The 15,340-nt window shown below is 42.0% G+C and overlaps 1 protein-coding gene across 1 annotated transcript in view; it reads right to left on the bottom strand.

Moving 5' to 3' along the window:
- Positions 1–8,655: 8,655 nt before the first annotated feature.
- Positions 8,656–15,340, bottom strand: part of ChT (choline transporter) — a 447,845-nt gene continuing 441,160 nt past the window's right edge. Inside the window, exon 11 of the mRNA XM_069501392.1 lies at positions 8,656–8,670. The gene's annotated coding sequence lies outside the window, so the exon portion shown is untranslated. The remainder of the gene's footprint in view (positions 8,671–15,340) is intronic.

Genomic DNA, 15,340 nt, shown 5'->3' on the forward strand with positions numbered 1-15,340 from the left:
CGCCCTTCAAACCGAAACACAGTAATACTGCTTCACGGTAGAATAACGGACACCGCGGTGGTACCTACCCGGACGAACTCCGCAAGAAGAGTCCTACCACCAGTAAAGTAATCTCAGCTATTTTCATCTGCAGTTTCATTTAAAGTTTCGAAACACCCAACTCCTCAACAACTTACTCTTGTGTTGTCGTTGGTATTAGAATAGTCCCGATGATTAGATTATTATAGATATATGATGATCAGGGCTTGATGATGGAGCAGGAAAGAGAAATTAGGATGGGTTGGGGGTATGGCGTCTGGGTTATATTTAAACCTTTTAATTTTGTATTTTATCTTTATAGAATGGCACCAAAGAAAAATTACACCCCCGAGCAAATGGGGAACGCCATAGAAGCGGTTAGGAAGGGGGAAAAAATTGCTAAAGCTGCTGAAAGATTTGGGGTGCCAAGAGTAACATTACACAATAAAATAACAGGAAAAAGTCCGCTTGAGTGTTCCATGGGTCCAGCCACGTATTTATCTAAAGATGAAGAACGTGTATTAGAATTGTGGGTTGAACTAATGAGTGAAAAGCATATTCCGATAACCAAAGATGAGCTGCTTGACAGCGTTCAAAGAATAATTTCGGAAAAACGCCAAGAACACCTTTTGTCAACAATCGCCCAGGAAAGAAGTGGTATAGTCTGTTTTTAAAAGCGACACCCTATAATTTCTGAAAGAACTTCTCAAAATTTAACTACAGCGAGAGACAATGTAACAGAACAAGACATAGAAAGATGGTTTAAAGAAATCGATGATTATTTACAGGAAAAAGATTTAAAGTCGGTGCTTGAAGAGCCTGATAGAATATTTAATACAGATGAGAGTGCATTTTACTTGTCGCCTAAACCAGGAAAAGTACTTGCTAGACGAGGTGATAAACATGTATACAGCTCTTCAGGGGACGAAAAAGATAATCTCACAGTTTTAATTACTGCGAATGCTGCAGGGACTTTGGCTCCTCCCATGGTTGTTTATAATTACGAGAGAATCCCAGCAGCTGTATCGAGTAAATGTCCAGATAATTTTGGGATTGGCAGGTCTCAAACCGGATGGATGTGCGGGGCCACATTTTATGAGTTCATTACCAACATATTTCACCCATGGCTTATAGAACAAAACATAAAAAAAACCATTTTATTTTTCCTAGATGGACACAGGTCTCATTTAACGCTGCATCTTTCTGATTTTTGTGCTGAAAATGGGATCGAACTAATGAAAATGAATACTTTTCTGAATAATTAGTTTTTAGTTAATAAATATGAAAGAATCATACTCATAACTCAGTTCTTCATTTTTACCATTGCATCCTCCACCATGCTGGCTTCATAAATATAAAAACAAGTTGGTACCTATCTGTCCGTCCATTGTCCATTAATTGGATGTCCATAACTGGATTTTGTTAATTAATGGGCGTCCATTACTAGATCTTGTTCATTATTGGGTGTCCATTACCAGATTTTTACTGAACATCATTGGTTGAATGAATATTTTAAATACAGTTTGAATATTTTAATTATTTTATTTGACCTAGTTATCTTAGCCTAGTTATTATAATTAAATTACATAAAGGAAAACCCAACCTTCATGCTACATTTAGTTCTAACTGTATATGTTTCTTATCTAAGGAGATATATTGAAATATATATTTTTTTGTCCTTAAACCGTCCATAATTGGTGTCGTTACCTTAATTGACTCAATGGAACTTATAGGAAAACTAGTACCTTTCATACATACTACTTAGCATAAACGTCTGTGCTACTTACCATCTATAGTCCGCGACAGGTTACGAGGGCAATCGGGGTATAAGGCGGGTGGACGCCCCGCACACCGGCGCTCGCCCGCACCGGGCTAGCGCGGGGGCTGTGTTCCCTCCTCGATTGCTATTTCAACCAGTCGCGTACTATAGATAGGTACCTACGTCACTTAAATAATTAAATAAGATAATTCTCTACAATTTGTTTCTCATTACAATACCTACAATAAACAAGGGGGTTAAAATAATATTATTATTTTATGAAGCATGGTGTACACTATAGTGTAGTGGGGTAGCGGCGAGCGAGTGAAGGCGAGGCGAGACAACACTCGTGGCGCCTACTTATTTGTGAGCGGCGCGGGCGGTGCCGCGGCGCCGCGACCGGCCGCCGCCGCGCAAGAGGCGCCCCGCGGTCCGAAACTTGCGTGTGCCGCAAGTTATACGCGATGTGACCCTCGACTGTACCGCGGCATGGTGTACATAGTGTAGTGGGGTAGCGGCGAGCGAGTGAAGGCGAGGCGAGACAACACTCGTGGCGCCTACTTATTTGTGAGCGGCGCGGGCGGTGCCGCGGCGCCGCGACCGGCCGCCGCCGCGCAAGAGGCGCCCCGCGGTCCGAAACTTGCGTGTGCCGCAAGTTATACGCGATGTGACCATCGACTGTACCGCGGCATGGTGTACATAGTGTAGTGGGGTAGCGGCGAGCGAGTGAAGGCGAGGCGAGACAACACTCGTGGCGCCTACTTATTTGTGAGCGGCGCGGGCGGTGCCGCGGCGCCGCAACCGGCCGCCGCCGCGCAAGAGGCGCCCCGCGGTCCGAAACTTGCGTGTGCCGCAAGTTATACGCGATGTGACCCTCGACTGTACCGCGGCATGGTGTACATAGTGTAGTGGGGTAGCGGCGAGCGAGTGAAGGCGAGGCGAGACAACACTCGTGGCGCCTACTTATTTGTGAGCGGCGCGGGCGGTGCCGCGGCGCCGCAACCGGCCGCCGCCGCGCAAGAGGCGCCCCGCGGTCCGAAACTTGCGTGTGCCGCAAGTTATACGCGATGTGACCCTCGACTGTACCGCGGCATGGTGCACATAGTGTAGTGGGGTAGCGGCGAGCGAGTGAAGGCAAGGCGAGGTTGTGAGCGGTGCACCAGACGGTCTCGTATGTGTCGACACAGTGTGTCGTCCTGTCGTCGCGCGCATCTCATGCTCTATGCCTGTATAATCGCTCCCGCTTGTGGTTTGCGCCGCGCGCCGAGGACCCCACTAATGATTGCCCATGATTTATTTGGGAGCCCGTTTTTATTGCCGCCTGACTCTGGATGGAGTGATGAGAGATGCCTGCTTGTTTGTCTCGTACAACATGACCACGACACATGCTCGATGCCTGTATAATCTCTCCCGCTTGTGGTTTGCGCCGCGCGCCGAGGACCCCACTAATGATTGCCCATGATTTATTTGGGAGCCCGTTTTTATTGCCGCCTGACTCTGGATGGAGTGATGAGAGATGCCTGCTTGTTTGTCTCGTACAACATGACCACGACACATGCTCGATGCCTGTATAATCTCTCCCGCTTGTGGTTTGCGCCGCGCGCCGAGGACCCCACTAATGATTGCCCATGATTTATTTGGGAGCCCGTTTTTATTGCCGCCTGACTCTGGATGGAGTGATGAGAGATGCCTGCTTGTTTGTCTCGTACAACATGACCACGACACATGCTCGATGCCTGTATAATCTCTCCCGCTTGTGGTTTGCGCCGCGCGCCGAGGACCCCACTAATGATTGCCCATGATTTATTTGGGAGCCCGTTTTTATTGCCGCCTGACTCTGGATGGAGTGATGAGAGATGCCTGCTTGTTTGTCTCGTACAACATGACCACGACACATGCTCGATGCCTGTATAATCTCTCCCGCTTGTGGTTTGCGCCGCGCGCCGAGGACCCCACTAATGATTGCCCATGATTTATTTGGGAGCCCGTTTTTATTGCCGCCTGACTCTCGACGGAGCGATGAAAGGTGCCTGATTGTTTGTGTCCTATAGGACAATGACACATGCTCACTTTTTACCCTTACATCAAAAATAGGTACCATTTTTCGGGTTCTGTATTTCAAAAAGAAATCCCTTAAAGGATAACATCGTTTTCTGACTGTTTGTCTGTCAAGACTAGGGGAATCAAAACCTGTAGGGTACTTCCCGTTGACCTAGAATCATTAAACTTGGCAGGTAGCAACAAGTAAGGGAAAAGATCCGAAAACCGTGAATTTGTGGCTAAATCCCAAAAAAAAGTGTTCGTCGAAATAATACTGTTTACTAAATCACATCATATCAATCAATCAATCATTATCATTATCAACCGATAGACGTTCGATGTTGGACTACCATACCCCTTTCAGGTTACCCCGCTTTTATCATAGACTGCATCATCACTTACCACCAGGTGAGATTGCAGTCAAGGGCTAACTTGTATCTGAATAAAAATAAAAATAAAGGTCTCTTTCAGGGACTTTCACACGACTTCCTGAATTCAGCGGCTCCCTGCGATTCGTCTGATGTCCGTCCACCTAGTGGGGGTCTTCCAACGCCTTGCATTCCATTCCAGCACCTTGGGACCCCAACGTCTATCGGTTTTCCGAACTATGTGTCTTGCCCATTGCCACTTCAGCTTCACCACCCGTTGAAGTTGTGATGCCGGTTACTCTAGTTTTTCTACGAATCTCTTCATTTCTGATCTCAACTTTAACTCGGCTGGACCAACTCTTCAACTCGGCTGGGCAGCGTTCAGGAAGCTTCGAGATGTCTTCTTGTCCAAAATTCCTCAGTGCTTGAAGACCAAAGTCTTCGAACAGTGCGTGTTGCCAGTGATGACATATGGATCCGAGACATGGAAGAATTTTCAGACACATTACAAACGATAAACATGTTGAAATATAATTTAATATCAATAAGGATAGTCTTCAGTATGACACGTGATGTAAAGTAGGTGCATCTCCCGCCAGTCTGCCGCCCGCGCCCGCCGCCCGCCCGCCGCCCGCCCGGCGGCGCTTCTTTCTGCCAAAACATCTCTGATTTTCTTTCAGACTTAATTATCGACATATCAGGTAAACAAATGCGTCATCATTTCAATTGTAACTTCAATAGCTCTATAGTTGAATACCTAGTAAGTATCTACAATCTAGATAAGATATCGTTGTTTAGGGGTGAACTGGAACAACATGGGCTCATCTCGTACCCTAGGGTACCTAAGTACAGTACGCGGCAGAAAGTAATGTACATCGGCCTTTAGAATGGCATTTCTGATTTGTAGAGTGTTGTCTCTGTCACTCATACCTATGTGACGTTTTGTCGGTCTCAACGACAGAGACAATGCTCTACAAATCTGCTATCTCCTTCTAAGGTTCGATGTTTCTTTCTGCCGCGTACGGTATTCGGTGATTTTTCCCGTTAACCTGCTGATCTGTTCCGGAAAAGCTGCATCAATCTTAATACAAAATATGTAGATCTCACACACATCTTTTCTCACAGGTTTTCTTTAGTCTAGAGCTTTTAGAAGAATCCGCTAGGGGCGCTGTGAATATTTCTGCTATGTCAAAATATCTGTGCTCCACTCGTCTTTTCCCGTTTAAAATATAGGTAAGTACTTAGTTCAAAAAGAATGAAACGAATAAACAGTGGGATGAATTAGTTTTTTTTTTTTAAACCTTTTTGGTGCAGCAAACAAGTACCTACCGCCATGTCACCGGAGGCTCCAGATTACATCCTCAGTTGAGTCAATTTGTGAAATTTACTTAAATGAAGTTTTAGGTGTTTATTAAATTGCATTATAAAACCATTGTTCAGATAATGTTTATACACCCAATGTGGTTGAGCTGATATTCTCACGAAGACTTTTTGACATCAGTATACTTAACTGTTTATTTATTAAAAAACCTATAATATTGTGTTTTATAGTGAAACATAATATATATTAAAAAATAAAAGAATAATAAAGTTGTTTTAGTAGGATATCAAAGAAGGTTAGTCAAGACGACATGCGACAGTCTGTTGGGCGGCCGGCGGGCGGGCGTCCTCAACTCTATAATTGTAAGCGCATCTCATAACATTGGGATCATAACATATACATAGATACCTACATACTATTATATTGACTCATTTCTTGTAAAGATTATTTGAGTAATGGGAGCCACTTTTAATAAAAGAATCGGTAAATCGGCGAGTCGGAATCGAACATGAAGCGTTCCGACCTGTGGTTCCGACCATCGCGCTATACAAAATATAAAACTTAAGTAATTTGCAGAGCGGTCATTTTAAAATTAGCCATCTTGTTTTTGTTTTATTTGTTGTTATAGCGGCAATAGAAATATACACTCTGTGAAAATTTCGGCTCATTACCTAATACAGTTCATGAGATACAGCCCACTGACAGACAGATGGACGAACAGCGTCTGTTGGGCGGGCGGGGTGGCCGGCGGGCGGGTAAGCGCATATCATAATATATCTATTTAACCTCGGATCATAACGATACTTACTACATACTACATCTATGTATATTGCCTTTGCCTCATTTCTTGTAAAAAATATTTGATTAATATAAAATGGTAGCCAGTTTTAATAAAAAAAAGCTAGGAAAAGTTTTTAACAAACTTAATTTTTTTTTTTTTGTAGTATTTTTTGATATAGCGGCAACAGAAATACATCATCTGTGAAAATTTCAACTGTCTAACTATCACTGTTCATGAGTTATGAGTTGTCTGGTGACAGACGGACAGATAGACGGACGGACAGCGGAGTCCAAGTAATAGAGTGCCGTTTTACCCTTTGGGTACGGAACCATAAAAATGATTTTGCGTAGGTACATCTACCTAGTGAATGACCTATGACCAGGTGCGACACCGTAAAGTACTACAAAAGAAAACAAAGTACAACTTAATAATTTAAAAACTTTTTATTTTATTTTATATCAATGGTTAACAAATAAATTATTAATAAACTTAAATCTAAAAAAAAACAACATTAAATTAAAACTAAAATAAATTAAATTAAATCTAAAACCTCGTCGAGACCACCGCAGCGAGGCATTGTACCTGTGTATAATTTAAAAACTTATTTACCTACTTGAATTTTTTTTCCCATAAAACTTTAAATAGAATCCGGCGCAACTACAGACAAAACTGGAGCTACTTAATTTTATAAATAGAGGCATCTCGATCATTATAACCCCCTCATCAGATAAATATGCAATGTGGTTCATAATGAATAAAAAGTATAAAAATAGTGTACGCATAAGTTGCCGGCATGACGTCGCGCCGGCGCCGACGGCCGACGCCCGACGACCGTCCGACACCGCGCCGCGACGATCCCTGATCCCACCAACCTGACTGGGCCACTCCGCTAGCGGCGAACTTCAGGGCAGTTTGATTGCAGTTCCCAGTGAATGCAGTACGGCCATTACGAACGTGCGAATAGGGTCATAAATCGTTACGATCGTAGGGTTGTGAGAACGCCGCAGAAGTTGTTATCGATATAGGAATGCCGTTCGGACGCAGGTAGTAGACGCAGGTCAAAGTATGGGTGTTTTTTATTTATCGACTATCGACAAATCCTTTTTACTGTTACACACAACACCGGAGCATCAGGTTCCAGTTCCATAAGGCCTGCAAATGTGAGCGAGAGGTCTGATGAAAATGATTTATGTCCCAGTTAGCACGTTCTAAATGGCTTTAATTTATTTAATTTATTAATTATAATAATTTAATTTATTTCGCTTTCGATCCTTTCTTGTTGCACCTCTGGTACAGCACCTTTTCAATACCCTGACTCACACTAAATTATTTTCTATTAATCACATACTTTTATTCTTAATACTTTTATTTCATTAATAAAACCCATAAGATTTTGTTTGTTGATTTGTCCTTTAATCACGTTGCAACGGAGCAACAGTTTTGTATGGCCGGTTTTATTGTAGAGCATTACTTTTTCCTCACGTCTCGTGGCCGTACAAAGAATGTCCAAGTATTTGACTATTTGCGATGCATATCTGCCGCCGAAGCCTCTTCGATATAAATTAGGGGATCGCTTATTGATTCTTCCCCTGCCTATTGGATGCTATTGGGGACTTCCGGGATTTGCGAGTTATGGCACTCTGGGGCGGACACGGTCTACAATGGCGCCTATGGGATACACTTAAATTATGGTAACTGTCTATTGTGTATTTGTCATATTATTTTCACATACCTACCTAATATTTCTTTTTGGTTGATAAAGAATGCTTCTTTGAAAGCATCGGCTTTGCATTTACACGCCACAAGTAAATTCTAGCTGTTGCTAGATGAACAATGGCCCGAAAGTGTCTAACTACTTTGAGGTGAACCCAAATTGTGTTTCTATACCTAGGTAGCAGTGGAGTGCACAGGGTTTGAAGCCAGGGTAGGCATTAGTTAGGTAGGAACCTGTTTCATAATGATAAAATAAAATAAAAATCTTTTTTATTCGTATAAACGTTTACAAGCACTTACGAATAGTCGAATGCATCTACCACTGGTTCGGAATGCCTTTCCTACCGAGAAGAACCAGCAAGAAACTCGGCGGTTGCTCTTTTCAAATATTTGATATATTTGATAAATAGCTTACAACTGGGGTAAGCAGTGCATTTATGCCTCTATGACCTGCACGCTACTGCTAGGTAGGTACTTAATTAGCTTTTTTGCGCAATTTCGTCCGCGTATAATTTATAGGCTAGATACAGTGGCGTGCAGATCATAGAGGCATAAAAGCACTGCTTACCCTAGTTGAAAAGGCTTAGTGCTCATTTTTCATGATGACCTGTCATTAAATAGATAGTTAGCTACCTAATGCTTACCCTAGGTTCAAACCCTGTGCACGCCACTGACTAGATATCAGTGAAAGAATTTTCAGAATAGGAACTTTAATTCCGAAGATTATCCCTACATCCAGACTTACAAACTTTTACCTCTTTATTTATATTACCTACTTAGGTATAAGTACTTAATATTAGTTATATTAGGTATAAGTACTTAATATTAGTTATATTAGGTATAAGTACTTAATATTAGTTATATTAGTGTAGGTAAGTACCTAAACGTACATACGCTGATGGCCGGCATGCGTTGCAATGTGACTGGCACACCACCTAAGTATGTTAGGTAAAAGCTTCACTCAAGTGCTAACAATAACTGTACAAAGTGTCAACTCAGTCAAATGAGCGATATGCGAACGCATAGATAACGAACAACATTAACGTACAATAATAGATAAAAGTCAAACATAAAATTTTATAGAAAAAAATTAGAAATTACGAAAATGGTGATTTATTAGCTTACAGATCTGGCTCACAAATGCAAAGATGTCGTTGACTTATAAGTCCGCGACAGGTAGAGATGGCAATCGGGGCATGAGGCGGGAGGACGCCCCGCACAATCACACGTCACCCGCGCTCGCCCGCACCGAGCTAGCACGGGGGCTGTGCGGGTACGCCCCGTTCCCTCCCCGATTGCCATCTTACCTGTCGCGCACTTCTAGTAATTATTCTGTGCTAGTAGGTAATTCCTTGAAAACTTTTCTTAGCGTAGGTAGGTACGTTCCTAAATTTTATATAAGTACTTCGAGTCATGTCAGATCTTAAAATTTTAAGAAGACCAAAGGTTACTCTTGTCTTAGTATTTGTAATAATTTATGGAATACAAATGAAACTATTAAAAGAATACCAAATTGTTTTAGTGTCGGGGCGTCATGCGAGAGTATGGCGCCTGAATTTGGCGCCAAACGGAGTCGTCACCGTGGCGCTGTGTTCAGTACCCTTAGTATAAGATTTTACGTCGCACTAAACGTTGCTAGGATTCGAGAGTCGAAACACAATAACATCAAAGTAAAATGGAGCTAAAGAGCCCTGAATTGAAGTCAAAAAATCGCAGCAGCGGGGTCTGCTCCGCTTGACCTAGGCCAAGACGGGAGTACGGGTCTCGAGCCATGGCCTCGAGGCCCGTACCCCCGGGAAAGAACGCTTCCCCGTACCTCGTCGTTACCGGGAAAGAACGCTTCCCCGGTAACGACTTTTAAGCCGTTGTCGGCCAAGGGTTACCTTCTTGGCTTAGGGCCTCGAGGTCTCGGTTGTGTGCTGTGGACGCTGTAGGCGGTGAGCTCGTCGTGAAATCCGGTAAAACTTCAATGCCAAATATCATCAACATCAACCGTGTAGTCCTGTTGTCCCCGTTAGCCGTATCCCCCTTAACGGGGACATCGGGATTTGAATAAAATTATTAAAAACTTATCCCGTTGTCCCCGTTGTCGTTTCTGTTTAACGGGGACAACGGATTTTAATTTCGCAACGTTTCCGCTTGGAGCGCTTGCTGTTGATGTGTAGACAAACTTGAGCTTTAAAACAAGGATGTTAAGATCCAGTTTACTGTAACGCGGAAGTGTTTCGACACACGAATAAGTATTATCAACGATGGTGAGACATAAAATCTCGTACTAAGAGTACTTGTCCACACAAAAACGACCAAAATAAGGTGAAACACACCCAAAATCCCGGTGATAAGCACTATATTAGGAGTGACGTTGCTTATAGAGGGAAGACGTAAACAATTGTATTGCTGCTATTTTCTATACGGATTGATTGACTTTGTTTATGGATAAACAATTGCTAGTTTTTACTTAGTTTTAGCTTTTAGCATCATGGCAATACACTTTCTGTAAGTTCCATTCTAGGTTACATTAAAGAAAGAAAGAAAGAAAAGACGTTTATTTATGCAGTGGCGGATTTGCCCTAAGGCCCAGTAGGCCCTGGCCTAGGGCGGCTAGATATTAGGGGCGGCCAATCGTGACACAAATCACTTTTTTTTGTAAGTTAGTAACAAAAAAATTGCGCCTGCTGCGCTCGCACTCCTATTTATCATTGGATTGTATTTTGACAGACAGATCAAACCCCCCCCCCCCCCCCCCGCGCCATTTTCTGTGTTAAAAAGTACACGGTAAAACCATAGATATTTCCTCTCTATTAGTTTAAATACTCTAAGTTACGAAATGACCTGGGGCCTAGGGCGGCTAAGACTGCAAATCCGCCACTGTATTTATGCAATTGTGCCACACATTACAACTTAAAGCTAAGAGCTGGTTATACCGGCGCTTCTTCCACCTGAGAACAAGCGAAAGAAGCGCCGGAACAAACTGTCATATTGTGTTAAATAAGTTTAGTTGTGTGTAATTGTCATTAAATAAATAGGTACTCCTAACTAGCTGATGGGCTGGGACTTCGTCCGCGTGGACGATAAGGTTAGGTTATTAAAAATCCCGTGAGCATTCTTTGATTTTCCGGGCTAAATAATATAGCCTAGTCACTCTCCAGATCTTTAACTATATTCTATTACTAGCTGATGTCCGCGACTTCGTCCGCGTGGAATTAGGTTTTTAAAATCCCGTGGAAACTTTGATTTTCCGGGATAAAAAGTAGCCTATGTCACTCTCTAGGTCTTTATCTATACCCATGCAAAAAATCACGTCAATCTGTTGCACCGTTGCGACGTGATTGAAAGACAAACCAACAAACAAAACAAACACTCTTTCGCATTTATAATATGACGACAATTTTTTTTTTTTTTTTTTTTTTTTTTTTTTTATATCTAATTAGAACGGCAGTGCCACTTACACTAACTAGATGATTAATAATAAATTTAAATACAAATAAAGGTACAAGAAAAAAGACATAAAATACAAAACGATAAAAGATCAAAGAATTTTGAATATGTACGCTGAGAACATTGAATGACATATTCATGCATTACATCATGCCATATGGAAACTAGACTTCATGGAGCGCGTTTATCTAAAAGATGGCTATTCACTCCACTCTTGCCTTGAAGATACTTACTTATGTAAGGGGTGATTTATGCTAGACCGGGCCGTAACACGGACGAGGACGAAAACTCGGACATGGCACCGTCTAATGTGACACGTGGCACGGCTCGGGCCCGGCACGGTCTAGCATAAACCATCCCAAATTACATGGCACCTAACAGAAACATTTACCGTTCAATAAACATTCATCATCATGATCAACCCATCACCGGCTCACTACAGAGCACGGGTCTCCTCTCAGAGTGAGAAGGGTTTTGGCCAAGTCTACCACGCTGGCCATATGTGCGGATTGGCAGACTTCACACACCTTTGAGAACATTATGGAGAAATCTCAGGCATGCAGGTTTCCTCACGATGTTTTCCTTCACCGTTAAAGCAAGTGATATTTAATTAATTAAAACGCACATAACTCCGAAAAGTTAGAGGTGCATGCCCGGGATCGAGCCCCCGACCTCCGATTAGAAGGCGGACGTCCTAACCACTAGGCTATCACAGCTTACTTACAATAAACATTAGGAAATATGAATTTTAAATCAACTAAAGCGCTATGATTGATGAAAATGATTTCCATCGGCAATACGAATCAATCGTGCGCTTCAGGTGATAAATCATGTTAGCGCTTCGTGCGCTGAATTATTCAAAGCCTGTTTTGGGTTTCACGGGGTTTAGTTACACCGGCGTTTATCTGAATATCTAAAACTCATCAATATAGGGAATATTTTACACTAGCTGATGCCCCCGATTTCATCCGCTTCAGGTCAGAGCTGAAAACTTTTTTTTTTTTTTTTATTCATTATAGGTATACGATTGACCACAATGACACCTGATGGGAAGTGATGATGTGGCCTAAGATGAGACGCGTTTACCTAGAAGATGCCTATTCACTCTTGCCTAACTACTTAGAATATACTTAGTTTCAGTCGACTATAAATAGATTTCTCGACTTTTTGTGGCGCTTGAAATTCAGTAAGCTTTGGTTTGAGAGTAGGTTATATTAGGTAAGTAGTTACCTGCGCGCGAGATTGGCAGGCGCTGACCGGCGGTGGTCGTGGCGCGTCGTCGACGCCGTGACGCGCCGTCGTGTCGCGTCGCGTCGCCGCCGCCGCTGAGCCGCCTCGACGTCACCGACCGGTACATCGTATAATTCATAACAACAGCACATATTATTTGTCTTTTCATTGTAACTCACCTAATAACCTACGACACTTATCGCCATTCCGATCCAGTAGTAAAATCTTTTGACGATTCAATATCACTCATGTAAAACTTTAGGTAAGTATTTGAATAAAAATGTAATCTATTCAATATATTAAGGTGATTAATATAATTTATTCAAAATAGGAAATACATTTTCTGTGGCATAAACTTATCTAAAAAAAAACAACATTAAATTAAAACTAAAATAAATTAAATTAAATCTAAAACCTCATCGAGACCATTGTATCATTGTACCCAAGATGCTGGCAGCATTAATTACCTCTTTGGATGGCCAAACTAATTCTTTGACCAAGATAGCTGCCAGCTCTAGGGTCCCCGGTTGACTCGATAACCCTTTTCGAAATTTCCTCAAAAAGGGCTCGACGGCCCCAAGGTCTCCACACCAAAAGGCACGAATATGAAGCTCCCATTGAGGTTTTCATATTTGCGCCTCTTGGCCTGTTCGGCGCTGATGGCCGCTGCACCCGCCATAGAGGAGGTCGCCTGAATGTGGGATGCAGCTAAGTATTATATCTATATTTATCTATTCTATTCTATAATAATAATTCAATTAGGTACTAAGTAAGAAGAACCCTAGGTGTTATCAGGGCTCCATAGCCGAAGTTCTTATTCTGTTGCCGAAGGGTGCCAACGGAGCCCTATTATACTGTCCATCTGTCTGTCCGCGGGCTGTATCTCAGTAACCGTAATTAATAGTAGAGAGATGAAATTTTCACAGAATGCATATTTCAATTGCCGCTAAGTATATCATCATCATCATGATCAACCCATCATCGGCTCACTACAGAGCACGGGTCTCCTCTCAGAGTGAGAAGGGTTTTGGCCATAGTCTACCACGTTGGCCATGTGCGGATTGGTAGACTTCACACACCTTTGAGAACATTATGGAGAACTCTCAGGCATGCAGGTTTCCTCACGATGTTTTACTTCACCGTTAAAGCAAGTGATATTTAATTAATTAAAACGCACATAACTCCGAAAAGTAGAAGAGGTGCGTGCCCGGGATCGAACCCCCGACCTCCGATTAGAAGGCGGACGTCCTAACCACTAGGCTATTACAAGTGCTTTTGAATCGTCAACTAGTTTAATTTACCACTGGTTCAGAATGCCGTTCCTACCTAGAAGAACCAGCAAGAAACTCGGCGGTTGCTCTTTTCAAGTGATCAATTATACCATACTGTACAAGCAATTGCAGCCCCGTGCATTCCTGGAGCGAGTCAAATCCAAGCTTTCTTATCATTTACATTCTTCGACTGTATAATATGCTTATTTTTAAGAGCACACTTTTAATAGATTTTTAAACTTGTGTAAAGGCAAGTTTAAAAATGTTTGTGGAAAAAAGTTTGTGAAATAAACAACGGGCCAACAAATAACAATATTGTCAGCGGGCTAAGGAAAAATCGGAGACTTAATCCTGCTAAGGAAAATGACCCTTGAATAGACATCAACGGGCAGCTCGCGCTTCGTTCCTCGAAAACGAATCATTGCGAATTTACTAAGATTATTTTTGTTAAATCACTGACATCTTTAAAGCATTAGATGTTTTTTGTACCTACCAAAAACATTTACAATAAAAAGAATTTACAGAATATTGTTATAAAAATATTTTACCTAGAAAATCTGGTTATGTGCCTAGACAATAGATATTGCACTGTAGTAATAAAATGAAGTGATATTTGTATAGCGGTAGTTTATGGGGCTTTTTATTCATTTTTACCATGAACGTCACGCTGTACGGAAGGTGAACAATCCGTAAACGACAATTCTACCGGCAAAGCCGTGTCGCCAAGCGATTTAGCGTTTCGGTACGATGCCGTGTACAAACCAAAGGGGTATGGGTTTAATAAAACTGCCATACCCCATCCAGGTTAGGCCACATCCATCTTAGATTGCATCATCAGATCACTTACCACCAGGTGAGATTGCAGTCAAGATCTAACTTGTATCTGAATTAATAAAAACCGGGCAAGTGCGAGTCAGGCTCATGCAACGACGGTTTCGTACTACAGTCGTATTTTACACGACAATTCAAAAACTATGATGCATAAAAATAAATAAAAATCTGTTTTAGAATGTACAGGTGAAGGCCTTTCATATGATACCCCACTTGATATAGTTATCTCACTACGAAAGTTGAAAATACTAATTATTAGTTCGTGACCACAATTTAATTTTTTTTGTGCGAAGTAACCACTAATTCACGGTTTTCAGATTTTTCGCCGAATGTCTACTATAAGACCTACCTACCGGCCAAATTTCATGATTCTAGGTCAACGGGAAGTACCCTGTAGGTTTCTTGACAGACCGAGAGACAGACAGACAACAAAGTGATCCTATAAGGGTTTCGTTTTTCCCTTTGAGGTACGCAACCCTAAAAACATCCCGAGTATATAACAGTTATTTAATTAGTTTAGAGATTTTGTACAACAGAATTAGCCCTTATGCATTAGGCTTATAAACTCGA

The sequence above is a fragment of the Maniola hyperantus genome, chromosome 10, assembly GCF_902806685.2.
Source record: "Maniola hyperantus chromosome 10, iAphHyp1.2, whole genome shotgun sequence".
In the NCBI taxonomy this organism is placed as follows: domain Eukaryota; kingdom Metazoa; phylum Arthropoda; class Insecta; order Lepidoptera; family Nymphalidae; genus Maniola; species Maniola hyperantus.